The 25,884-nt window shown below is 40.9% G+C and overlaps 2 long non-coding RNA genes and 1 pseudogene across 3 annotated transcripts in view; 1 reads left to right on the plus strand and 2 right to left on the minus strand.

Annotated features, from left to right (window-relative positions):
- LOC148131833 (uncharacterized) overlaps positions 1–25,884 on the plus strand; it is a 501,829-nt gene that overhangs the window by 393,978 nt on the left and 81,967 nt on the right. The gene's annotated exons all lie outside the window — the stretch shown is intronic.
- Positions 320–21,788, minus strand: LOC148131840 (uncharacterized; annotated as a pseudogene). The gene is made up of 9 exons (XR_015748302.1): positions 20,837–21,788; positions 20,479–20,593; positions 20,307–20,374; positions 18,157–18,286; positions 11,763–13,449; positions 11,598–11,730; positions 11,398–11,407; positions 7,904–8,594; positions 320–2,026 (listed from the first exon to the last, which is right to left on the minus strand). The product of XR_015748302.1 is annotated as an uncharacterized LOC148131840 (transcript).
- On the minus strand, positions 2,890–6,058 carry LOC148131841 (uncharacterized). The gene is made up of 2 exons (XR_015747164.1): positions 5,837–6,058; positions 2,890–4,708 (listed from the first exon to the last, which is right to left on the minus strand). It is a non-coding gene; the product is annotated as an uncharacterized LOC148131841 (long non-coding RNA).

Raw genomic sequence — 25,884 nt, forward strand, 5'->3', positions numbered from 1 at the left:
AAGCATTTTCCTTCATCCCAGGCTGAGTGGGTCGATGAAAAAGTTAGAGCCCCCAGGCTTGTCAGAGCATTTCGTTCTAATTATCCTGATAAACCCTAGGTACGTGTCTCTTTTATGTTAACTGGTTATTTTGTCGTGCCTTTTATATTTCACAAGACTAACGTGTTTTTTTCTAGGAGGGCCGAATGTCAGCCTTCAAGATCTTCCTCCTTTCCTTTGCTTCTTTCTGGCTGCCATGAGTAGGGGGGTGGAAGGGAGAAATGTATGAGATGTAAGCTGCAAATGTTGCTAACTAATATTGTATAAACTGGAGAGGATTTCTCATTCCTGCTTAGCTTTCTGTTCTCTGCGCAACTGCAACCCTTTATCTGAGTAAGCCAAGGTCAACTAATCATCACCACCTGGAGATGTCTGCATGATGTAGTTCACAACTTTTAATTGGAAGAACCGTTTGAACTGTTGGGGGTGGGAACATTTCACTCCCTTGATATATGTGATGTGCGTGCCTAATTACCCAGATTCAGAATTTTCTTGTTGCTACCACTGACTTCCAGTAAAAGACATCTTTTCTCTAATTACAAGAGTCTAAGTATTTCTTTCCTGGATTTAGTTTTCGAGCCAGGTTTCATGTAATCTAATTTTCTTGCTCAGGTTTAAAATCTTACTTTTCTCCACATTAAATTTCATTTTGTCAGATTCAACCTTGTCTCATTTGGATCAAAAAGGCACAATATGCATACACATGCAAATCTATAGACATGGTGGGGCAGGGGTTAGAATGCAGTACTACAGGCTAATTGATTCTGACAGGCTCATGGTTGATTCATCCTTTCGTCCTTCTGGGGTTGGTAAAATAGGATCCAGATTACTGGGAAAAATATGCCGACTTTGCAAACTGCTCAGAGTGCAGTGAAGCATTGTGGAGTGGTATATAAGTCTAGGTGGAATTGTTATTGCTATAGTTTCTCCCGAGCATGGATCCTTTTATGACAATTAAGCCTATGATTCCGAGCAAAGCTCTTTCCACATTTCATGCATTTTCATGGCTTCTCCCCTGTGTGGATTTTGTTATGGAAAGTAAGATCATAGCTCCGAGCAAATGTTTTCTCACAATTCATGCATTTATATGGTTTTTCTTCTGTGTGGGGCTTGTTGTGGGTAGTAAGAACACTCCGACGAGTAAAGGCCTTTCCACACTGCATGCATTTTTATGGCTTCTCCCCTGTGTGGATCATCTTATGGGAAATAATATGACCTCTTTGAGCAAAAGTCTTTCCACACTCCATGCATTTATATGGTTTCTCTTCTGTGTGGATCAATTCATGGGAAGCAAGATAATTGCATTGAGCAAAGGTTTTCCCACACTCCGTGCATTTATATGGTTTCTCTCCTGTGTGGAGCTTTTTGTGGATAGTAAATGTACTGCTCAGAGCAAAGCTCTTTCCATACTCCATACATATATATGGTTTCTCTCCTGTGTGGAGCTTTTTGTGGATAGTAAGTCCATTGCTATGAGTAAAGGTTTTTCCACACTCCACGCATTTATATCATTTCTCTCCTGTGTGGACCCTTTTATGGGAAATAATATGACTTCTTTGAGCAAAAGTCTTTCCACACTCCATGCATTTATATGGTTTCTCTTCTGTGTGGATCAATTCATGGGAAGCAAGATAATTGCATTGAGCAAAGGTTTTCCCACACTCCGTGCATTTATATCATTTCTCTCCTGTGTGGACCCTTTTATGGGAAATAAGATGACCACTTTCAGCAAAAGTTTTTCCACATTCCATACATTTAAATGGCTTTCCCCCTGTGTGGACCATTTTGTGGATACTAAGTCCACTGCTATGAGTAAAGGTTTTTCCACACTCCACGCATTTATATCGTTTCTCTCCTGAGTGGACCTTTTTATGGGAAATAAGATGACATCTTTGAGCAAAAGTCTTTCCATACTCCATGCATTTAAATGGCTTTTCCCCTGTGTGGACCATTTTGTGGACAGTTAGTGTTCTGTCTTTTATAATTACTGGCTGAATGTATAGACAGACAGGCAAACTCTACAGATTCTTCCATACAAAGTTTCTTTATTGGATTATACAGTATTAGGCATCCTCAAGGTAACTCATGGTTATGTCGGGATCCATCTAATGTCCAATTCTTTGCATAGCTGAATTCATAGTGTAAAAAGAAAGTTCTCTTCATCCCATAATGATAGAACGGAGGGAACCAGCATGCTGCTGGGTCCAGGCAAGGAAAGGGAACAAAGGGCCTCCCCCAACCCAACCAAGTGTCAATTCAGTGACCAATCAGGATTACAGATGTGACCACATGAAATGGACTACATTTCCCATGATGCCTTAACTACATTTACCATGATGCATTCCCTTAAGGGGACAGCTCCCAATTCTAACTTAACTATCTCAATTCCCATTACTATATGCTGTCTGGACAGCACAGTAAGCCTACTGCTCAGAACAAAGGTCTTTCCACACTCCATGCATTTATATGGTTTCTCTCCCGAGTGGATCATCTTATGGGAAATAAGATGATTTCTTTGAGCAAAGGTCTTTCCACTGCATGCATTTATATGGTTTCTCTGCTGTGTGGATCATTTTGTGGTTTCCAAGTCCACCACTCTGAGCAAAGGTCTTTCCACAATCCATGCATTTATATGGTTTCTCTCCTGGGGAGCCTTATATGTGAAATTAGATTACTACATGTTCTGAACCTGTTACCACATTCTCTGCATTTGTATAGCTTCTCCCCAGTATGAATCCTTTCATGTGAAGTAAGTTGCCCATTTGTTCTAAAACATTTTCCACATTGCAAACATTTATAAGGCTTCTCTTGTGGTGGTCTCTCATGGAAAGAATGAGACACAAGCTAGTGTTCTCGGGATGAGAGCCCAGAGCAAATTCCAGTGCTCCCTTTTATTGAGATTTTAGTACATGGTAAGCATAGCAAGTACAATCACATTGTGGATTACAATAATTAGATATAGTACAGACTTGTTTACAGTTGTCTGAGCTGCTTGATTGTTTCTAGTGTTTGTTTTTTAATTTCCTTACACTATCTCAGTGACCTTTAAACAAGCATGTATGTATAAGGTCTTAGATTAATCAGTACCTAAACCAAGCCAAAGTTTATTCCCACATCTCCCCTGTTTTAGTTTTTTTATGATCGCGGATGCCTCGGTAGCTTTTCGCCATCTGCAACAGCAGTTCTCCTTCCGTAGGCTTTACCCGACACATTCCTAAAAGTCCAGGGAGACATTGGATACAACAGCATACACAGAGAGAAAATATAATAAGCAATATCACTCCAGCAATTAGGTGACGAATCCATGAACCATTTTGCAACCAGGACCAAAGTGCAGACCACACGTCCAGTCCCTCACCCTCTGATTGTAATGGATTCTCCTTCAAGGTTTGTTCCATATGCTGTATAGTAGCTATAATATTTGGAGAATAATCAGAGATATACATGCAACAATGTGTATGAACCACAGCGCAAACTCCCCCTTGCACAGCCAGAATAGTATCCACCACATATCTGGTTTGCAGGACAAAGTCAAGAATTTTTCCTTGCTCTTCTTCAAGCAGCTTTAGCGTTTTAATGGTGCCTTTAAACATAGTAATTGTCCAATTGTTTAAACGATGCAAATCTCTATAGTTCATCATGACTCCTAAAGGAGGAATAATTCCCCTTGATATCTGTGTCCAGTAGTCATGGGTCAAAACAGAGTTTACTTTCGTTGCAGAACGCGCATTGCGGATATGAGCAGTCCCCAAAGATTTTAAAATGACATGAGATGGGATTACTTTCCCAAAGGTGCAAACCCCTTTCCATCGTGCTGGCATGCGATCATAGGCCATCCGGCCACACAGCAACCATAAATCTGCTCCCAGGAGATGACCAACCTTACCTGGCTCAGCATAGATTAGGTTTGCAAAGGACTCCATTAACATAGCCAAATAAGTGGACGATGGTGCGTTATTCCCATTCGCACATTTAGGCAACTGGTTTTCTTCCGTGGTGGGACAACATGTGGCAGGAATATATGGGCACCCATTTTCATTGATCAAGGATGTGATATCAAATCGAGAAATGTTATGTACAAAGTAAGTAAGATTTTTAGTTTTCATGTCATCCGGATAAACCCGACTTCCATTGCCAATAACAATTGTTTTGTTGCAAAACGGATATATTCCCAAGTAAGTCATATTCTCTAACGTCTCATTGTGAGTCCAACAGATACCCGCCACCTCTTGGATCCGGCTTCCAAGGTGTAAGGTATTTATGTTACTTTGAGTCCAACTGTTAGACCACGTCCCTGAACAACCATAGCATTGTCCCTTATACCAGTCGCTTTCTGCAACCATTGGAAGCCCTGATGTTTTGTGAGTTGGCATGTGCATACATACCCAACAATCAGTTTTGTTATGAAGATTTGCTAGCTTCCCCATGTCCTGGATCAATGTGTTTCTTTTCCATTCCCCCAAATCTACCCCCTTGCCCCTTTGGCTGATGATAAGGACGCACGCAGCGAGCAGGAACCCAAACAACTGTCCCCTCATCTTCAACGGCAGCGTATCCTCGGCCCCAAGTTATCAGTGGGACAGGTCCTCTCCACGTTGGATCTGGTAATCTCCTATATCGAACTTTTGGTCTTGGCACTCCTGCAGAAGGGGAGGAAGCAAAATGCCTACTGGCTGCCGTAGCAGCAGGAGATCCTGTCATGTTTAGAAAATTTAAAGTATATAAGGTAATATTAAGAATGTTTTGTATGTAAGGCAAACCATATCCATCCACTTCCCCCGTTTTTGTTTTTATATGGAGGAGCGCTTGTTTGAGTGTCTGATTGTATCTGCTCAGCTACCAATTGATGTAACTCTACGAGCTTTTTCTGTGTAAGTGGCCATTGGTCAATCCAAACTGGCTGAGAGGTTAACAGTTGTAATTTTTCCATTATCCAATAACAATTTTTGTGCGGAACTGTGACAGCAAATCTCTACCCCACAAGTTTACATGCAGGGGCAACACAAGAGGTTGAATCCTTGCGGTCTCGCCAGTTGCTCTATGCAATGCCATCAACCAATGTACACTACTTCTTGCAAACTGCATACCACCCACTCCACGAACAGCCGGAGAGTCCTCAAGCGCCCATTCATTTGGCCATTCCTTTCGGCGTATCACAGAGACATCTGCTCCGGAATCTATAAGGCCAGAAAATGATTTTCCCTGAATTTTAATTTTAATTTTTGGTTGGTCTGTAGTCAAATTTTTTGTCAGCGCTAGCAATTCTGCAGCAACTGGAGAACTGGCCATTTCAGTGGACCCAAAACCGCCAGTTCGTGGGTTCCCAATTAAAGGATTCATAGGAATGTATGGAAGCAATAATAACTGGGCAATAGAGTCACCGGCCATTAATGATGCAGGAGTATCAGTGTACAATTGTATCTTAATAACCCCTTTATAATCTTGATCAATAACCCCTGGAATAACAAAGAACCCTTTTTTTGATGCAGAAGACCTGGGAAGTACCAATCCCACTGTTTTTTCTGGCAGTGGCCCATGCAAATGAGTGTCCTCAATGTACACTTGATTAGGAAAAGTCACATCAATCGAGTGTAACATTTTTAAACCCAAACCTGCACTCTTTGTATGCATGTCTTTGTGACAGCCTTGGGAGCGGGGCTACCTGTACACCCCAAATTTAGTTTCTCGAATTTTGGTTCTGATCAGAGCGACATTGATTTGCCCAATGAAACCCTTTTTTGCATTTTGGACAGACCGACTTCGGGCGGACGTCCTTAATTTTGTTTTTGTTAAAAGCCACCCCCCCCCCAGGGGCTCGGCACTGGGCTTTAAAATGGCCAGGCTTCCCACAATTAAAACAATTCCCCGTAGGTTTCATCCCTTTTTGTAATGCCATAGCCAAAGTTTCCATGTTGTAAGCCTGAGAACCCACCACTGCACATGCCTTTAACAGATCAGCCAGAGTAACCTCACCTCTAGCCACCAAAGGCTGTAAGATACGCTTACAGTCAGCGTTTGCATTTTCGACTGCCAATCTCAGCAAAAGTTCTTTTGCAGCTTCCTTGTTAGAAATTTGCCGGGTAATAGCCAATTGTAGCCTTTCCACAAAATCGTTATAGGACTCAGATGCTGTTTGCTTAATTTGAGAAAAAGACCATGCCGGGGTTCCCACATCCTGGATGCGGGACAGCGCCCCAAGGACAGCTGCCATAACCACGGGAAATATGTGATCAGGCAAATTAGTAGCTTGATCAGCAGTGGATTCAAACTGACCTGCCCCATAGATTTGGTCTGGCGTATACATCCCCCCAGAATTCCGTCCCCTAATGATAGCTTCCCTCTGATATTCTGAATCAAAAACCACATACTGAGTAGAACTCAATATCATTCTCATTAAATCTTTCCAATCATTAGGAATCATGCGTGAGGTAGCCAAACTTGTCAGGAGACCTTTTGTAAAAGGACTTTGAATACCATAATCTTTAACGGCTTTCTTGATTTCCCTAAGTACTGCCAACGGAATCGGAACCCATTCCGTTTGCAGGTTGCCTTGAGCATTCACTTGCCTATTAACTGGAAACAAATTCATCTGGAGAATCTCATCAGGTTCTAATTTCCCCTCATTGAAAGCCTGATGCATCATTGCTTGAACTTTTCCCATTTGTGGCTGGGGTTTCTCCTCTATAGGAGTAGGTGCTGTTGGTGTTGAGAAAACATACTCCAGTTTTGGAGTCGGAGGGTGCAACACAACTCCATTATAGGGAGGAGGTTCTATTAAAGGTTTTAAAAGAGGTTGTTGCTGGGTCTCTAAAGCAGTCATAACAACCTTCCAATATGTCAAAATTTCAGCTGTTGCTCGTGGTTCCTCATGAAGGATAGTTCCAATTCTCCTCCACGTGTCTAACTTTAAAGAGCCTCTCTCTGAGTACCAGGGGCATTGCAGCCAGATCTCTTGCAGCAGCCTTTTCACATTACCTCTTGAAAGAACTATATGCTCCCCTCCAGAAGGTTTAAAGAGAAAGAAATTTGTCCTGACTAACTTCAGCAGCTCACTAACATGACGTTCCTGTGGCTGAGAAAGTTTTCCCCCCATGTTCCCTGAAAAATCCGATTGTCCAGCAATAGTTAAGAACGTACTTTACCTATTCCAGGCGAGGAAACACAGAGGTCCGGACACGTACCACCTGCCGTGGATCACGTCGGGGTCACCACTTGTGGTGGTCTCTCATGGAAAGAATAAGACACAAGCTAGGGACCTTTAAACAAGCATGTATAAGGAAATTCCAGGTTGCTTCTCTCCATTATTAGTTTCCATTGTTTCTTGTCTTACCCTCTAATGCTTTGGAAAATAAATTGAACCACTCCTCTTTGTGGCAGTCTCTCAAACACTAGAACATTGCTATCATGTCATTCCTAATCCTTCTTTTCTCTAGACTAGCCAAACCAAAATCCAAGGTCCCACTCACAGTTACTGTTTTCGAGCCAGGTTTCATGTAATCTAATTTTCTTGCTCAGGTTTAAAATCTTATTTTTCTCCACATTAAATTTCATTTTGTCAGATTCAACCTTGTCTCATTTGGATCAAAAAGGCACAATATGCATACACATGCAAATCTATAGTCATGGTGGGGCAGGGGTTAGAATGCAGTACTACAGGCTAATTGGTTCTGACAGGCTCATGGTTAATTCATCCTTTCGTCCTTCCGGGATTGGTAAAATAGGATCCAGATTACTGGGAAAAATATGCTGACTTTGCAAACTGCTCAGAGTGCAGTGAAGCATTGTGGAGTGGTATCTAAGTCTAGGTGGAATTGTTATTCCTATAGTTTCTCCCGAGAGTGGATCCTTTTATGACAATTAAGACTATGATTCCGAGCAAAACTCTTTCCACATTCCATGCATTTTTATGGCTTCTCTCCTGTGTGGATTTTGTTATGGAAAGTAAGATCATAGCTTCGAGCAAATGTTTTCTCACAATTCATGCATTTATATGATTTCTCTCCTGTGTGGATCTTTTTGTGGATATTGAGCCTACTGCTAAGAGCAAAGGTCTTTCCACACTCCATGCATTTATATGGTTTCTCTTCTGTGTGGAGCTTGTTGTGGATAGTAAGAACACTCCGACGAGTAAAGGCCTTTCCACACTGCCTGCATTTGTATGGCTTCTCCCCTGTGTGGATCATCTTATGGGAAATAATATGACCTCTTTGAGGAAAAGTCTTTCCACACTCCATGCATTTATATGGTTTCTCTTTTGTGTGAATCAATTCATGGGAAGCAAGATAATTGCATTGAGCAAAGGTTTTCCCACACTCCGTGCATTTATATGGTTTCTCTCCTGTGTGGAGCTTTTTGTGGATAGTAAATGTACTGCTCAGAGCAAAAGTCTTTCCACATTCCATATATTTAAATGGCTTTCCCCCTGTGTGGACCATTTTGTGGATACTAAGTCCACTGCTATGAGTAAAGGTTTTTCCACATTCCATGCATTTATACCGTTTCTCTCCTGAGTGGACCTTTTTATGGGAAATAAGATGACATCTTTGAGCAAAAGTCTTTCCACACCATGCATTTAAATGGCTTTTCCCCTGTGTGGACCATTGTTTTTTTAAAAAAACAAGTTTTATTAATTTTTTAAAGACAAACAAAACATAGGATATAAAAGTATAAAACCTCCTTTCTAAAAATTACTTATAAGTTTTAACAAGGCAAATAAAACATTATTTTTAAGGCATAGTTCCACATTACTACATTTCCATTTAAGCACATATATATCTTTTACAAATTTCTCATTGTTTCTCCCTTCACTTTTATTCAATTATATTTCTTTCTATCAAGGTTTTATTAATTCTCAATCAAGCATAAACACACAAAATACAAAACATAAAACAAGATATAAAAAGATAAAACCTCCTTAATTATCATTTATACATGTCTTTTCCAAATTTCTCTCCCTTTAGTTTTATTCCTCCAAGGTTTTATTAATTCACAATCAAAACATAGCTAACCAAAACACAAAACATAAAACTTCTTTTGAAAAGTGGCTTAGCCCCGGGTTACATCTTTTTTTACAGACCTAAATCAAATTCATGCTCACCTTATATACCATTTATATCTTATTAATCATTCTATATTTTCTATATAACTTCTCCCTTCTTTTCACTCTCTTAATTACATTTTGTATATTTCATCTTATTTCAAAATCATTATGTTTGTATCTTTTGTCCGTTCTTTTCCAATCATCTATTTATCTCTTCTCTTTAGCAAAGAATTTCCCCTGTAATCACTTTTAAAGTGTGACGCCTTTCTATCTTTCCCCTAAAGTAACACTTAAAATAATACATAATTTCCATCCTGATTCTGCTTAGTACATTCTACATGTTGCATTTTAAAATAAAAGAATAATAAACTTATAATATAGTTAAGTATATAATTTCCATTCTAGTTCTAATTCTAATTAATACATTATTTTAAAATAAGAAAATGAAATAGTAAATTTATAATAACATTAAGACAATAACGAATTAAACTATAACTAAGCATTAATCATTTTACACATTCTCTTTAGTATTTTATTAAATATTGAAATCTATCATTATTAAACATTTTAATATTTTAATATTTTGTTAAATCTTATAATATTGCAATAGACTATTTCAAATGCAAATACTACAATACTATCTTATGTACTCTTTCTTTAATTATACACTATCCTTTATCCTTTATCTCTAAAAAAAATCTGCTTTTTGGCATCTTGTTTCAGACTGTGGCTTTTTCCCCCCTTTTTCCCTCCCTTTCTTCTCCCGTCTGGTCTTTTTGCCCCCCCCCCTCTCCTAACCTCCACCCTTTTAACTTCCCCTCTCTGTTGTAATTCTCTTTTCAATTGCTTTCTAACATTGTACCTTTTTTCCCCCTTATTTTTTTTTTCTTGGTTGTTTTATTGAATCTTAAATTCTCATTTTTCCTTCCTCTCTTCCTATTTTCTTTCTTAATCGAACTTTTTTGTCCATTAAAAATGGCTTCTTCCTTTTCTTCTTCTTCTTCTCCTTCTCCTTCTTCCTCAAGTATTTGCTGGTACGTAGAAACCGCCATTTCTAAAAAGTGGAAGACAGCTCCCAATGAATCCTTGCCATTTTGTTCTCTTTCTTATAATTTTTCATATTCCATTTTTAGTTCATCCACAGATGGTGCCATTGTAAATTTTTAAAAACAGCCCAGATGTTTTTAATCTTAAAGTAATTTCCAAATGTCAAAGTTATCAAACAATCCAAACAGACAGAAATTATTTCCTCTTCTTCTCTTTGCAATTTTTCCTCCTGGGGCAAAATCCCAAATATATTTTAAAGCCGTATTACAGTTAGTTGCTGGTCTTATAATCTTCAAGGCGTCTCCTCCAACAAATTTTTAAAGACTTTTTTTAATCCTCTCCTTCCCACTTATAACAAAGAGCTTATTTTTACCTTAAAGAAGCAGGTTTTTCTGTGCTCATTTGCTTTCTCCGTAAGGAAGGGGAGTGAACTTTCCTTCAGCACTTTCGCCGCTGTAACAACTTCTTTTGGAAACAAATGTATCAATCCGAAAGTCAGGTTTCCAGGGTGTTTTAAAAGTAACTTAATGTCCCGGTTCAGCCAAGAAAACTTCTCCTTCTGGTTCTTCCTCCTGCACAGTCTTATCCGGTTGAAGATTCCTTTGTGGCTGCCATTTCTGACAGCCGCTCCACCGCCTCAGGAAAAAGGAGTCTAGCCGGCTGGGGAAAGGGGTTGCGATACCCCAGACCCCTGCCTGGATCTCCTCTGTCTTCCGCTGCCCCTCTTCCGGTTGCAAGGCTTCGGCAGCGGCAGGAATCTGCTTCTCTGCAGGTCCCTGCTGTGCTCGCCGCTGAGGAACCCCCGATCCAACTGGATTTGGGGGTTGTCACTACCCCCCTGTGTGGACCATTTTGTAGACAGTTAGTGTTCTGTCTTTTATAATTACTGGCTGAATGTATAGACAGACAGGCAAACTCTACAGATTCTTCCATACAAAGTTTCTTTATTGGATTATACAGTCTTAGGCATCCTCAAGGTAACTCATGGTTATGTCGAGATCCATCTAATGTCCAATTCTTTGCATAGCTGAATTCATAGTGTAAAAAGAAAGTTCTCTTCATCCCATAACGATAGAACGGAGGGAACCAGCATGCTGCTGGGTTCAGGCAAGGAAAGGGAACAAAGGGCCTCCCCCAACCCAACCAAGGGTCAATTCAGTGACCAATCAGGATTACAGACGTGACCACATGACATGGACTACATTTCCCATGATGCATTCTCTTAAGGGGACAGCTCCCAATTCTAACTTAACTATCTCAATTCCCATTACTGTATGCTGTCTGGAAAGTACAGTAAGCCTACTGCTCAGAGCAAAGGTCTTTCCACACTCCATGCATTGATATGGTTTCTCTCCCGAGTGGATCATCTTATGGGAAATAAGATGACCACGTTGAGCAAAGGTCTTTCCATACTCCATGCATTTATATGGTTTCTCTCCTGAATGGATCATGTTATGGGAAATAAGATGACTTCTTCGAGCAAAGGTCTTTCCGCTGCATGTATTTATATGGTTTCTCTCCTGTGTGGATCATTTTGTGGTTTCCAAGTCCAGCACTCTGAGCAAAGGTCTTTCCACAATCCATGCATTTATATGGTTTCTTTCCTGGGGAGCCTTATATGTGAAATTAGATTATGTTCTGAACCTGTTACCACATTCTCTGCATTTGTATAGCTTCTCCCCAGTATGAATCCTTTCATGGGAAGTAAGTTGCCCATTTGTTCTAAAACATTTCCCACATTGCAAATATTTATAAGGCTTCTCTTTTGTGTGAATCACTTTGTAAAATGTAAGGAAATTATTTTCAAGAGACAGCAATAATGTTCCATTGTAATTTTGTCCATTGCATCTTCTTATACAATTTTCTCCTTTATTTTGGGTTAAATAGTGTTCATTTACATGTAATTTAGATTTGATTAGATTAGTACTTTTCACAATATATTTTTTCCTTATTTTCTCTTGTTGGGCAAGAAAGTCTTGCATCAGAACATCAGTGGAAGAGGAGCTTTCCAGATTCCAATTATTGTAATTGGTTTCTCTCATGGCTTTCAAATTCTCTCCAGTGTGGGTCCTTTTATGGGAAGTAACAATGTGGCTCTTAGTAAAAGTCTTTCCACACTCCATGCATTTATATAGTTTTTCCCGTGTGGATCACCTTATGGGATATAAGATTACCTTTTTGAGCGAAGGTCTTTCCACACTCCATGCATTTAAATGGCTTTTCCCCAGTGTGGATCCTTTTGTGGTTTCTGAGGTCACTGCTCTGAGCAAAGGCCTTTCCACACTCCATGCATTTATATGGCCTCTCCCCTGTGTGGATCATTTTGTGGATAGTAAGTCCATTACTATGGGCAAAGGTCTTTCCACACTCCATGCATTTATATGGTTTTTCCCCAGTGTGAGTCCTTCTATGGGCAGTAAGACTGTGGCTCTGATTAAAGGTCTTTCCACACTCCATGCATTTATATGGCCTCTCCCCTGTGTGGATCATCTTATGGGAAATAAGATGGTCTCTCCGAGCAAAGGTCTTTCCACACTCCATGCATTTAAATGGCTTTTCCCCAGTGTGGAACCTTTTGTGGTTTCTAAGGTCAATGCTCTGAACAAAGTTCTTTCCACACTCCATGCATTTATACGGCCTCTCCCCTGTGTGGATCATTTTGTGGATAGTAAGTCCATTACTATGAGTAAAGGTCTTTCCACACTCCATGCATTTATATGGTTTTTCCCCTGTGTGGATCACCTTATGGGAAATAAGATTACCTTTGCGAGCGAAGGTCTTTCCACACTCCATGCATTTATACGGCTTCTCCCCTGTGTGGATCTTCTTATGGGAAATAAGATTACCTTTTTGAGGGAAGGTCTTTCCACACTCCATACATTTAAAAGGCTTTTCCCCAGTGTGGATCCTTTTGTGGATTCTGAGGTCACTGCTCTGAGCAAAGGCTTTTCCACACTCCATGCATTTATATGGCTTTTCTCCTGAGTGGATCCTTTTATGGAAAATAAGATTACTATATCTTCTGAACCTTCTTATAGCATCTTCTCCTTTGTTTTGGGTTAAATAGTGTTCGTTTACATGTAATTTAGCTTTAATTAGCTTCACACATTTTCCAATATATTTTTTCCTTATTTTCTCTTGTTGGGCGTGAAAGTCTTGCATCGGAGCATCAGTGGAAGATGAGCTTTTCTTATTCCAATTATTTGACTGGTTTCTCTCATGGCTTTCTAATTCCACTTGAATTCCAAATTTCTCTGTTCCATCATTAGCATTGATCCCTTGGGACAGTTCACAGGAATTTTGATTGTCCTGCCCGTTATTACCTTCAAAGGAAAAGAGAAATGAAAATGATTAACAATGTTAGAGGAAAAAGTTCAAACCGTAGAAAGTCAACAAATTTTCTTTTGAACTTTTCTGAAATTCCATTATGTTGTATTTTGCATCCCTACAGTGCTGTGATATAGACATGATGATTTCTATATTCATGAGTCATGAAACTTTGAAAATTTCTAGAAAATATCTCTTTCTTTACAATTATTTATATATATGCAAATCTCACTCAAAGTCAGTTTTGAGTTAAGGAGTAATCAGGAGTAATCAGGGGAAACATCCAAGGAGGAATTAGGAGAAAACTTAAGATTTATTGGGGTGGGTTAAGGCTAGTTCACTGTCCCAGAGCCTCATCGGCTTTCAAGGGCTCTTCTCAGTTCACAGGGAATAGTCCCTAAACTACTTTAGTGCGTGATCACACAAGATCAGTAGTGCAAGATCACATGATACTGATCTCTCGCTATAGTACTTTAGGACTATGTTCTCTACGAACTGAGGACTGCATGAGATCTGGGCAAAAGTGTTTTAAACCAAAGACCCCTGACCTCTGTTTGCAAAGCCTTTTGACCTGGATCTCATGCAGGCCTCAGTTAGAAGAGAATAGAGGACTAAAGTATATAGTGCGAGATTTTGCAGGATCAGTAGCATGAGATTTCACACTACTGATCTCGCATGATCTCTCACTATTTTAGTCCTCTGGTTTCTACAAATGCATCAAGGCAGGCAAAGGAACCCATGGCTTACTACATTTTCGCAAGTTTAGTCTCAAGGGGGGAGGATGAATTTTGCAGTGCCTCTACTGTCATTCGGAACTGAATGACAGCCGTAGTGCTACAAAATTCATAATTTGGGGGCTGGGTCTTAAGTACTTGGGGGGGGGGATAGGTCCTAACTCGGGGATTACCTATACCCTAGGATGCTCTGAGCCACATTGCATGAGGCCTTCATTTTTGAATTGGTTTGGGAGAATGCTCTTCCATGGCTTGAGCATGAAAGTTCTGTACTCACACAATTTTTGGAGGTTTCAGAGTAAGAAGAATGGATAGGATAAGACAGGACCGAACAGGATAGGATAAGGATAGAAGAATAGGACTAGGACTAGGACTAGGACTAGAATACACTAGAATAGACTAGAATAAACTAGAATTCTTTATTGGCCAAGTGTTATTAGACACAAAAGGAACTTCAGTACATAAGCTCTTAGTGTACATAATAGCGATAAGTGATAAATCATGTTCGTCATAAAAATACATCATAAATCATAAGATACAACACTTAGTGATAGTCATAGGACACTAAATAAGCAATCAACATAAACCATGCAAGGAAACTAAATAAAACAATATAAATCGTAAAGATACAAGCAACAATGTTATACGGAGAAAAAGAGATAGGTAATAAGAAAGATGAGAAGAATAATAGTAATACAGTCGTTCTAAATAGTTTGACAGTGTTGTGGGAATTAGTTGTTTAATAGAGTGATAGCATCGGGGGGAAATTGTCTTTGTGTCTAGTTGTTCTGGTGTACAGTGCTCTATAGCGTCGCATTGAAGGTAGAAGTTAAAACAATGTATGTCCAGGATGTGAAGGGTCTGTTGATATTTTCACAGCCCTCTTTCTGGTTTGTGTAGTATACAGGTCCTCAATGGAAAGCAGGTTGGTAGCAATTGTTTTTTCTGCAGTTCTAATTGTCCATTGAAGTCTGTGTCTCTCTTGTTGCAAAGCCAAACCAGACAGTTATAGAGGCGCAGATGACAGACTCAATAATTCCTCTGTAGAACTGCATCGGTAGCTCCTTGGGCAGTCTTTCTGAGTTGGCGCAGAAAGAACATTCTTTGTTGTGCTTTTTTGATGATGTTTTTGATCTTAGGTGTTCTTATTAAGTCTTAAGATATTATAGAACCTAGAAACTTGAAGGTTTTATCTATCATAGATACTAATCTATATTGATACTGTATGGTCTCGTATTGTAAGAGGCGGTAGTATAGGAGGATTTCTCCTAAAATCTACCATTATTTCTATAGTTTTGAGTGTGTTTAGTTCAAGTTCTGGTCGCACAAGGCTAGTTGTTCAACCTCCCATTTGTAAGCAGATTCGTCATTATCTCGAATGAGACCAATCACTGTTGTATCATCTGCAAACTTCGGTACTTTAACAGAGGGATATTTTGAGATGTAGTCCTTGGTGTAGAGAGAAGTAGAGAGCACACAGCCCTGCTGTGCAAATTGTACAGGTATCTGATGTGATTTTGCCTAGCTTCAGTTGCTGCTTCCTGCCTGTTAGAAAGCTTATGATCTACTTACAAGTATGGTCAGGCACAGCTAGTTGATTTAGTTTAGTTCAAAGAATGAACCAAGGTTTGTTGTTACTGTATATTCGCAGGTTTCTGGTCAGCACACATATGATGTTACAGTATCTGTGAGTTCATCCAAATCTGCAAAGGTATCTTCGAAAACATTCCAATCAGTGCAGTCAAGGCAAGCCTGTAGCGTCAGCTTTGCTAAACCCAACTTATTAGCGGATGAATGTACATTAGTCAGAAAGAGTGAAGGAAGGAGTTTTTATTCCACTTTTTCTTAGTCTATTCAAAATCCTTCTCACTTACCCTTTCTCTGCATCTATCCGCCTTTTCTTTGTTTATCCATTGTTCATAGAAAGTTGCTTCTTCCTGTATTAAAATCTCTTCTGCATTTGTAAAGAGGATGGGGACCTCCAGAGCAGCAGATTTAACAGATTTAACAAATAATCAGAGTTGGAAGGGACCTTGTAGCCCAAGTGGGAGACCCTACACCATTTCTGACAAATGGCAGTCCAATCTCTTCTTGAAAATCTCAAGTGATGGCGCTCCCACAACTTCCAAGGGCAACTTCTGTTCCATTGGTTGATTGTTCTCTCTGTCAGAAAGTTTCTCCTTATTTCCAGGTTAAATCTCTCCTTGTTCAGTTTCCATCCATTATTCCTTGTCTGGCCTACAGGCGCTTTAGAAAATAGCTTGACCCCTTCCTCCCTGTGGCAGCCCCTCAAATATTGGGAACCACTATCGTGTCTACCCTTCTCTTCACTAGACTAGCCAAGCCCAGTTCCTGCAACCGTTCATTGTATGTTTTAGCCTCCAGTCCCCTAATCATCCTGGTTGCTCTTCTCTGTACTTTTTCTAGAGTCTCAACATCTTTTTTATAGTGTGGTGACCAAAACTGGATGCAGTACTCTAGGTGTGGTTTTATTAAGGGTTTATAGAGTGGTATTAGTACTTCCCTTGATCTTGATTGTGTCCCTCTGTTAATAGTTACCAACTGGTGGGCTGCGAGAAAATTTTGGTGGGCCACAGAGAAATGTCACCCCCAGAGAACGCCCAAAGCAATTAATCCAGGCTGCGCAGAAACACAAGGCTGCACCGCTCACATGGCCCGTGGGAACCCTCTCTACCCACTCACTTCTTACCTGGCAAACTTGCCTCTTAAGTTGCTATTTTTCCTTTTTTTTCTGACCATCAGCTGTTCTGCTGTGCTGGGAGATTTAGATTAGCTAGAAAGCAGGAAATGGTTGGATTTCTTGCTTTCTAGCTAGTCTTTAAATCTTCGGCTCTACTTTTAAGCACAGTCGAACCTCCTTTAGGACTGAAATTTCTATTATTCAGTGCAGACTCACAGCAAGCAAATTTTATGTGACAGACTGAGCTAGCTGATGGCAGATAGATAGATTTCTGAATGAATCTGTGATTCTGTGAGCAACTCAATCTGCCTGCCTGCTTTACCTGATTTTGGGTAAAAGTTGCTCTTTTTTTAATAAAAAATTCAATATTTATATAAATATTTATAATATTTACATACAAGCCATGTCCAGCCAGTTACATGACCAATAAGCCACACCCACAAATTAGACCACGCCCACAGAACTGGTTAGTGGTCCCTGGAATTTAAAATTATGAGTTTGGTGGTCCCTGAGGTCCAAAAGGTTGATGACCCCTGCTCCAGAGGACACATAAAAGCACACCGCATTCTTTTCAGCCTCCACAGATAAGTTCAAATAGAAATTGAAAAATACAGATAAGAAATGGTACAGAAAGCATTTAAGCGAAGAGACATTGACTCTTTGCTTCCTTGGAGTGCGAGAAGGCCAGATCCTTTCCTTCTCCCTCCAAGGAGACAATATCTGATTAGTTATTTTTTAAATAAAAAATAACTTTTATCTCTCTTCTTCAACTCTCTGATTGGGGACTAAAAAACTTACCCAGAGAGACCACATTCCTATGGTTTTCAAGCATGACTTCCAAATGCAAAAGTTGCTTCGTCCTGTATCACAGTAGAATCTCTTCTGCATTTGTAAAGGGGGATGGGTGGGTGTAGTCACAGAAAGCCTGCCCATTAGCATTGAGGAGTTAATGCGCCATATTTAGGAGTTAATGAGAACAATGACAGCACAATCCTCTGGTATGATCTCCAGAGGACACATAAAAGCACACCTCATTCTTTTCAGCCTCCACGCATAAGTTCAAATAAAAATTGTAAAATACAGATAAGAAATGGCACATCTAAGCGAAGAGACATTAACTCTTTCCTTCCTTGGAGTATGAGAAGGCCAGATCCTATCCTTCTCCCTCCCAGGAGATGATATGTGATTAGTAATTTTTTTAAAAATGAAAAACTGTCGGGGTAATCTGTCTTCTTGAACTCTCTGATTGGGGACTAAAAAACTCTTACCCAGAGAGAACACGTTCCTATGGTTTTCAAGCATGACATCCGAATGCAGCGCTTTCTGGTCAGAATCCAACTGAGACCATTCATCCTCAGAGAAATGCACAGCCACCTCCTCAAAGGACACAAGACTCACCTGAACACAGAAAAAAGAAGAGAACAGGATGATTCAGAAGAATTGTTCATCTTCAACAATGATTTAGATAAGAAGATAGAAGAGGAACTCATCAAATTTGCAGACAAGACCTAATTGATAGGAATACCAAAAATCCAGAAAATAGTCTCGAGATATAGAAGGATCAACACATTGGGCGGCATCTAACAAAATGAAATTCAGAAGTGAGAAATGTAAGGTTCTACATTTAGGAGAGAAAAACCAAATGCACAGGCATAGAACAGATGGTACCTAGTTCAACAGTAGTAAGTGCAACAGGGATTGTGAAGTCCTAGTGGACAATCACTTAAACATGAGCCAGCATTGTGTTACAGTGGCCACACAACACAATCATAGGATGCATTAAAAAGGGATAGAATTAAGATCACATGAAGTGTTAGTATCACTTTGTAATGCCTTTGTAAGACCACACTAACAATCTTGCATCCAGTTTTGGTTGCCACTGTGTTACAAAGATCTTGAGCCTCTAGAAAGAGTGCAGAGGAGAGCAACACAAATTATTAATGGACTGGAGGCTAAAACTTATAAAGAACAGTTGCTGGAATTGGGCACGTCTAGTTTAATGAACAGAAGGACTAGGGGGGTGACATGATAGCAGTGTTCCATGAAGCAATGGATGGAAAGTATTCAAGGAGAGAAGAAACCTAAAACTAAAGAGAAATATCCTGAAATTGGAAGCAATTAATCGGTGGAATGACTTGCCTCCAGAAATTGTGGGTGCTCCAACACTGGAGGTGTTTCAGAAAAAAATGGACAGCCATGAATCTGAAATGATATAGGGCTTCCTGTCTGAGTAGGGGGTTGGACTAGAAGACCTCCAAGATCCCTACCAACTCTGTCATTCCGTTCTATTGATCCCAAATTCCCAAAGCCAAGATATGCACAATTAAATGTCTGTGCATCACATAAATCCTAATTTTAGGTGAGAAAATGGTCAAATCTGAAAATTTCTTTGACTGAAGTAATATTTGGGGCAAGTTTTATCAAGTTGATTCTGCAAAACCTTTAGTGCCGTTCAGTAAAGTAATCCCACTTCTGGATCAGCTGATCTCGCACTCTGTCTATCATCTATTGATCTCATGGTCTCAGCCATTGGCTGAATAGGAGAAAACAAAGAGGAGAAAATTCCCTAGGAAGGTCCTTTCTCAGCCTTTGCAAAGCGGGAATGTTTGATCTCCTAATTCAGACACAAATGAGAAGATTGGAAATTATTTTGTATCCCAAAGTACCTTGATTACATGCTCTACGTGGCCACTCTTTTTGGACTTTAATAGTCTGCTTTCTTTTTTTTAATTTGCTTATTTTTTGAACTACAGGTTATAAACAAGGCTTTTTAAAAATGGTAATGTGGCAATGTGAACATATAGTTACTTTTCATTAGCCTTGCAAAATTCCAAGTCAAAGAATTACAAGAAGAATGGGTGTCTCGCAGTTACTGCCACTGTGATATGTTTATTCATACTTCCTGAAGAACTTTTAAAAAATTACTTCTTGTAAACTCATAGTTTTATTTATTTAATTTATTTATTGGAATTCGTCAAACAAAAATGAGAACAAAAATAAGAGAATAAAAATACGATGACAGGGATGATAGGCACGTCAGTATACTTATGCGCGTCCCCTATACTGACCACTTAACTATGAAGTGAGGTCCATGGAAGTCAATTTGTGACTGAAACTCTGAAAATTTATAGCTGAGACAACTGAATCAGGTAGGGCATTCCAGACAGTTGGGTGGGGGTGATCTTTGAAAACATTTCCTAAACAGAATCTGAGGGCAGAAATGACAAACCATCATGTCCCAGTAATATTCTACACAGGAAGCTATGCTGATTGAGACCAACTTGAACCTACTATTGTGCTTTCTATGTCACTCAGGAACACCAAAATAATCCAATCCAAACAAGGAGGGAAAATAAAAGGAGACAGCACTCTACACATTTCCTTCAATTCCTGAAGGGGGAACACAAATCTTTCTTACTTGATTTGGAGGTTCAACAGCTCTTTGAGGTCTACCAGAAAAACCAGAAAACTTCATTCTTTGTTTCTCTGTAAGGAATAAATGATTTCAAAGTGCATAATTAACAAAATAGAGTAGGTATTCTATAGAAGAGAAGATATAGCAAAGATAAGACAGAGGGATCTTCAATTACCTCCTGAGGTGTCCCGACTTGGATCTTCCCAAGGCAACCACTTGAAAGGTAGCTCCTGAGTGGGATTTGAGGGGTTCTTCTTTCCCTCTGGATCTCTCATCTCCACAGTGCAGCACTTCAAATCAGAGGAAGAAAAAAAGAAGCAGAATTAATGTACGTCAAACAAAATAAAGTGGATTCTTATATCCGGAACACAACCTCAAAGCCCCCAATATCCATCAGTGAGGTTGAGTGAGAAAACAATGGAACAATGTCCTACGAGAATTTGTGGACGATCTCCACGTATAAATGCCAGAGAAGTTTGGGAAGTATTCAAACACATTTTCTATTCCCATTTGAGCTCCCTAAAGTGCCTCACCTCCAACTCAACCTGCTCCTTCTGCTCCTCCGCCTGGCTCAGGAGGAAGCCTTCCGCCAGGGCCACCACCTGGGAGCTGGTCTCTGCTCCACATTCCCGCACCCAACTCTCCATCTCTGGGGGTAGAAGGAACAGGAGCTGCTCCAGAACAACCAGGTCCAGCATCTGGGCTTTGGTGTGCTTTTCTGGACTCAGCCATCGCCTACAAAAGTTGTGGAGTTGGCTGCAAAGTCCTCGGGGACCCTCAGCTTCCTGGTATCGGAGGCTCCTGAACTTCCAGGCTTGAATTTTTGAGAACCTGGTGGTTTCCTCCATCATGCACTCGATCTAGGATTGAACTCGGAAGAGAGCTTGGCATGTATCTCTCTCCCTTCTCAGCCTCTCTTTGCATGGGAAGAGCCCACCCCACCCCCCACCATGCCTGGATCCCTCCCCTGCAAGTCTCTCCTGCAGCATTTTCACCACCATAGGAACTCCAAGGGTTAAGGAGAGCAAATGCTAATGTTATAGAGAGGCAAGGCTCAGGGATGTCCCTCCTTTCTCAGCCTCCTCTGGAAAGCCAGCCGAAACCTTCGCCCTCCAGTGGCCAAAAAGAGAAGCGCCTGTTCCCTTCTCATATCCAAGGGCGCCCCCTGGTGCAATCTGAATCATTTGAATCAGAATAGAGCTGGAAGGGAAGAAAGGGAGCTTTTTCAATGTGGAAAAGGAAGAAGGAGGCTGTCCTATCCCCTCATTTTCTTGCTTTTTAACATTAAACCTCATCTCAGCTGGCTGTGAGACAAGGTAGAAGCCAAAAGAGAAATCTTGAAAGCTTAAAGGCCTTGAAGGTGGGGTTTCAGCTGACAGTTGCTGAGCCTGAGGCAAAAGGCAGCCAGGGCCTACAGATGGGGATTTGAGGGCATTTTCTTCAAAATATCTCTTGTGTAAAAAGTCTTTTGCTTGATATGCTGGTGCCTCTGTTGTAAACGAAGCCAGTATACAAAGAAAGATGCACATATTAACTCTCTGGAAAAATACCACTGAAAATTAGAAATCAGATGTAGGGTGATTGTTTTGGGGGATCCTTCCTTCCTTCCTTCCTTCCTTCCTTCCTTCCTTCCTTCCTTCCTTCCTTCCTTCCTTCCTTCCTTCCTTCCTTCCTTCCTTCCTTCCTTCCTCCCTTCTTTCTGTAGGAAGTTAGCACCCAACCCTCTCTTAGAATTATGAAATATCCTAGGAACTATTAAAAAGAGTAGAAACTCAGAAGCAGAAACTCACTTCAGAAGCAGAAACTCACCCCCACCTTTGTTAATGGGTGGGCCATTAAGGCCTGGCCCAGAATATTTTACATAATAAAGATCTTCAGGTAGCGCTATAGGAATTGCCTAAAGCCCTTTCATTACATCATCATCCAGCAAGGCTCAACCAAGCCTGGAACTCAGGTGAAGCCATGTGGTGCAGACGAAGCCTACAAAGTTAGCTAAAGGCCCCCACCCCTGGGAGTCTGGCAGCCAATGGGATACATTTCTTACACAGGAACAGGAAACACTAATATGGGGCCCAACAGAGGGTATACAACTAAGGGTCTCTCAGCATCTCAGTCCTTCTCTTTTCCTTCACCTTGAAGCATGTGATCATTCTCCTTTAGAGCTCCAAGCCATGTGGTCCTGTCCACCATTAAACCATCTTTCCAAACAGCCTCCATGTTTCCAGTGTCTTTTTCCCCACTTGGAACTGAACCCAGAAAGATAATTCTTACAACACTTACTTACTTACTTACTTACTTACTTACTTACTTACTTACTTACTTACTTACCAAAGGTCTTTTGTATTGTGGAAAGGGAACTTCATGAGGACAGTGGTGACACTCAAGCAGGAAAAGCCTGAGGGGAACATCAGGCCAGCCATAAAACAAAATTGCATAGGAAAAGGAATCAAATAAAAGGTATTAAAGAAGCCCCTTAGAAAAAAACCCAAATAATTAAGAAAACTAAGGAAACAAGAAAAGAAAACCCTTACAAACATAAGACATGCCAAATCAGCTAAACAAACAGACAAAAGACACAAAATATATTGCAAAGGAGACAGACAGGAGATTGCCACAAAACAAATATAAGAAAACATTAGGAAACTGGTAATCCAATCAAACTACCCTGCAAAGTTTGCCTTCTGCACCCCACGGAGTTTACCCTTTGGCGGAAATGAAGACAACCCCTGACAGGATTTAAAACATTAAGAAATACAAACACAAGCACTCACACACAAAAGGAGAAAAAGTATAAAATTCAGGGGTTTATTATACAAAGGGAGCTAGCTCCAGGAACGCAGACTTCTTGCTATCTCTCGCCTTCCTGAAAAATAAAAAAAACCAGCTTCCAAGCAGTTGTCTGAATCCTTGCACTGGAGTGCTCCCAGCAGGAAAACCGAACCCTCAGAAGAAAGGCATTTACCAGCCTTTCAACAATTGGCGACCATGAAGGTTTTCCAGCCAACCCTGCCACCGGACCGGGCCCACGGATCCAAACCCAGCCGGCATGGACCTTCTTTGTCCAGGGACAACATCCACGGACCCAGCCCGGAAGGCATAAGGGTAGTAAAGGGAGTCCTTGGGCTTTTCTGCTCAACAGCTGCTTGAAAGCAGGTGAGTACCGCTTCAAATTTATAATCTTACTAGGAAGGGGAGTGGAAGTGTGAGTGTACCAGGTGTGTGATTGTGGGTTTTCTCTGCGGAAACAGTGGGATCTCACCTCCTCTGTGATTACCAGCCGCACCCCAGCCAGCTGCTAGCTCCAACAAGCCGTGACCGGCTGGATTTGGGAACGCAAGGGGTGATCACAGAGTGTGAGTCCTTCTGAAGGACGTAAGAAAAACCGAGTGGGCTGAGAAAGGAACTGGTGTTGGGAAATAAATAGAAAGCAGAAAAAATAGTCCTGGTGCATCTCACAAGCAAAGCCCTATGCAGTTAGAAGGGGCCCGTACCGGCTGCTGGCAAACAAAATTGGAAATAGTTTGCCTTACAAAGCAGAGCAGGTCCTTCCAGATCCCCACCTTTAAGGGAGATCTGAAAACTGACGGCGGAGTGTGAGGAGGGGCCCGTACCGGGCTGCTAGGGGGCAGACGGTCCTCCAAGATCCCCGTTTTTTAGTGGGGGGTCTTAAAACTGACGGCGGAGTTTCCCTACGAGAAAGGGGCCCGTACTCCGTGTGTAGGGAAACCGGAGTCCTTTCCAGACCTTTTTTGTCTGAAAACTGACAGCGGTAGCCCGGCTAAACCAAAGTAATCCCCACATCAGGTAGGGAATATGGGAAGTTGTAGCTCGAGGGCAATGGAAGAGACCCCCTTAGATAAATTACTTGAGGCTTGGGACGAAAGGCTAGTGCCTGTCCTGCCTGGAATGAATAAAAAAAGATGCAAAAAGAATTTGCAAAAAAATATGGGCTTTATTGCGAGATGACACGGGTAGACAAATTTGGCCTGATAGCGGTACTTTAGATTATAAAACCCTGAAAGCACTTAGAACATGCATTAAGCCCAGCCAAATACCCTATTGGTACTGCTGGGCTGAAATTGTTAGGACCAAAGACCTGACCAAGGAAAAAATAATAATAAGGAAAAGCCTGAAACCCATTTCAGGGAAGGGAATACTGAGGCACGGATTATGGCTCCCCTTTTAAGCAAGCCAGTGCCAGGCAGAAATAGGGGACAACTAGAATGTGTTTTTACCCACACCCCCTTCTCTGCCACTGACCTAGTCATCTGAAAAAAGGATACCCCAGCTTTCAGGGCTGATCCTCAAACAGTTATTAAAACCCTGAAAGCTATCATAGACAGCCATAATCCATCCTGGGGTGACATGACTCAGCTGTTACAAGTCTTTCTAAGGAAAGACAAACTATTAAAACTGGGAAAACAAAAAACAAAACAGACCAAATAGCCAAACTACCAACTATCCCTGGTCAGGCAGCCCCAGCCCACATTGCATGGCCAGTACATCACCCTGACCGGGACTATAATGATACCAATCAATGGAATGAACACTAGAGCAAAAGATAATTTACTAGAAGTTCTAGAGGAAATAAGAAAAAAGAAAAAAAAACCTTTAAACTAGTCTGAATTTAAAACAACAACAACAACAACACAAAGGGAAAAGGAAAACCCTGATGCCTTTTGGGTCCGCCTGACAGAAGCAGCTATTACATATGCCCACCTAGACCTTAGCTGCCTGAAGGACCAAAGGATTTTAGCCTCAGCCTTCGTGGATCAGTCCACCTTAGATATTAAAGAACATTTCCACCGCTTTGTCTCTAACTGGCCAACCTTAGACATAGCAGAGTTGTGCAGGATTGCTAACTTTGTCTATGATCAAAGAGACAAGCTGAAAGAGGAAGAGAAAGATAGAAAGAGACGAATAGAAAGACAGGAAGACTTAAAAATGTTTGCTGTAATGAAACATGATGCCAGACAAACGCCAGGTAAAAACCCCTATAATTCAAAGAAATGCTGGCATTGCGATAAAGCAGGATGGTCGCAAGGCAAATATCAGCATTGTTATAGGTGCAGACAGGAAGGTCATTTCATCAGGCAATGCAGGCAACACCCCCCCCTCCTGCAACCGGTATCACCCACCACCTAGGAACATGAGGCCAGCCAATAATCCAGTCCATTACATTGAGCAACAAAGTTTCAGTCACCAGGCACCACGCAGCGCTCCCTTTCCTCCAATAAATAATAACAATAGACATCAATGGGAGCAAAGAAGAGGACATGATTTACCCCTTTCTTGACTAGAGCATGACAATGAAAGCACTGAATTCATGGCCACCTTTAATGGACTGGCTATCCCCCTAGAAAATGGCTCAGAAGGGGAACCCATTGTCACCATTCTTATAGGAGGAAAGAAAAACAATTGCTTAGTTGATACTGGAGCCACCTCCTCATTAATTACTGAACCACCATATAAAGCTTCAGTGGCTGAAGGGGCTCAGGATAGCATAATGGGAGTGGGGGGGGGAGAAATAATCCCTGTAAAATTTACCCACAACGTACCAGTAGAACTAGGACCTTTCACA

The sequence above is a fragment of the Notechis scutatus genome, chromosome 2, assembly GCF_049901735.1.
Source record: "Notechis scutatus isolate UNSWTSFEM ecotype Mainland chromosome 2, rNotScu1.2, whole genome shotgun sequence".
NCBI classification, from domain to species: Eukaryota; Metazoa; Chordata; class Lepidosauria; order Squamata; family Elapidae; genus Notechis; species Notechis scutatus.